The following is a 1,943-nucleotide window of genomic DNA, read 5'->3' as shown; positions in this document are numbered from 1 at the left end:
CTGCTGAACTTCTGCTTTAGCAGACCCTATTTTGATTTCATGTAGTTGTTACTGATTCTCTCTGTAATTCTTTCCTTGTTTAAAGAAAGTTTTTAAGCTAACCAAACATGTATTTCCTTGTTTTGCTTAAAGAAAATAACCTCAGTTATAATGAGCAAGCGTCTGCTTTTACTCTGCCCAGTGACCAGCCTGATGTTGAGGCCTAGTTCAAATGTTTGTACATGGTGAAACCAAGCAAAAAAATAATAATGCACAACTGTTGCTTCCTTACAATTCTGAATGAATTAACGTTTCTGTTGTATCCATTGGATACCCGCCGTGTATTAAACCGAGTGCTCCACAGTGGCTCCTTCCTTTGGTCCATCCACAGGGTTTCTTTAGGTGCATTGCTGGTCCCGTTGCTGTCATCGATTTCACTCCAAATGAAAGAACTGCCGTGTGTTGGCGATGCAGTTCAGTGGCTGTTCCTTTCTTCACTGCTGGTCAATAGAAAAGAGGCATGGAGGAAAGGAAGGGTGGGCTGCTGGGAAATTGAGAGAAGAAAAAAAAAATCAAAACCGTTTTTGCCTCTAGTGACACGTCTGAACTCCGTAACGGGTCTGTGGCTTGTGTTCACAGCCTCGGCTTTGCAAGGGGGCAGAAGCAGAGTGCTTAGGGAAAGGCTCTATTAAAACAGTCTCTTGAAGGCCAGCGTGACTTTCTCTGTGAGACCCTGGTCCTGCAAGGGTTCAGCTGCCAGCTGATGCAGCGGTCACTGTAAAGGGTCAGACTGCAGGCGGCTGCGGGAGGAGGAGTCACGTGAAACTGGACTGCTCCAGGAAGCTGCAAAGGTACCACGGTGTCAGCGAACGCCTCCGGCCTCCCCAGCAGCATGAAACTCCTAACTGGAATGGCGTAAGGATCGAGGTTCTCCGCTCAGAGTCACAGGTAGAGGCTTTCTGGAGCTAAGCCCAATTACAACTAGCCATTTAGGCTGAAAGCCCTGAGGAGAGGTAAGCTCTGATCTCTGTAAGACGCGTTTCAAAGCTGTAAGACACGAGAAAGTGTAACACGCACCAAATTATTCTAATCACAGGGAGCGAGGACACATTCCTGAGGACAGGTGATGCTAGAATATCAAAACATTTCTGCATTCAGGTGGGGAATTGTTACTGCTCTAACCACCTTCATTATGCTCTAGCATTTACACCTCTCTGCAAAGAACAGGACACAACCCACCTTTTTTTGTTGTTTTTTTGCAGCCAGAGCCTGATGTCACTGTTCTGAGCTTCCTACTGTTGTGAAAGGCTTCCCATGCAGGGAATTCGGGGTATTTAAAGCAGGCAGAGAGCAGCAGGACCATCTCACATACAGGCTCCCTTTGTGAGGTTTGACAAGTGCTGGTGCAGTCTCTGAGGTGAATTGAGGGAGGATTTCTGCAGCTTTCACATTTACCTAGAATAATAAAAAAAAAAAAGGCAAAAGGGTTTGAATGATGGTTGGAAATTTAGGCTAAAATTTTGATTTCAGCAGGGCTGGCTCAGGGAAACCATTTAAGAGCCCCGTGCAGCCAGGTCATGGGGATCAGCGGGTGGCCACTGGCTCCCTGGAAGAGACTAAGTCATGGAGAACCCCCATCTGTGGTCAAACAATACCCAGGAATCAGCTGCTTTTCATTTTAGCGGGAAAGAAGGTAACAAAAGCAGCAAGATAAATCTCTGTCAAAGCTGAGAAGAGTTTAAAGAGCAAACCCTGACTGCAGGCCTGCGGCGACATTCACCTCCCCTGAACAGACAGGGGCTCCAAGTGCCACCGTGCCCGTCTGAGCTCATCATCTTGAGGTGATAAAACACACCCAGGGCGCAGCTCAGCCGCACCTGGATGTCTGCTCCGGGCGGAGGGAGCCCCTGTCGCTGCTGCTGCCGCCGGGGGACTCTCACAGGCTCGCTCGGGTCCGGCCGTTC

This window comes from Buceros rhinoceros, unplaced genomic scaffold (assembly GCF_000710305.1).
Source record: "Buceros rhinoceros silvestris isolate BGI_N320 unplaced genomic scaffold, ASM71030v1 scaffold17741, whole genome shotgun sequence".
Lineage (NCBI taxonomy): Eukaryota > Metazoa > Chordata > Aves > Bucerotiformes > Bucerotidae > Buceros > Buceros rhinoceros.
This window is presented reverse-complemented; position numbering follows the sequence as displayed.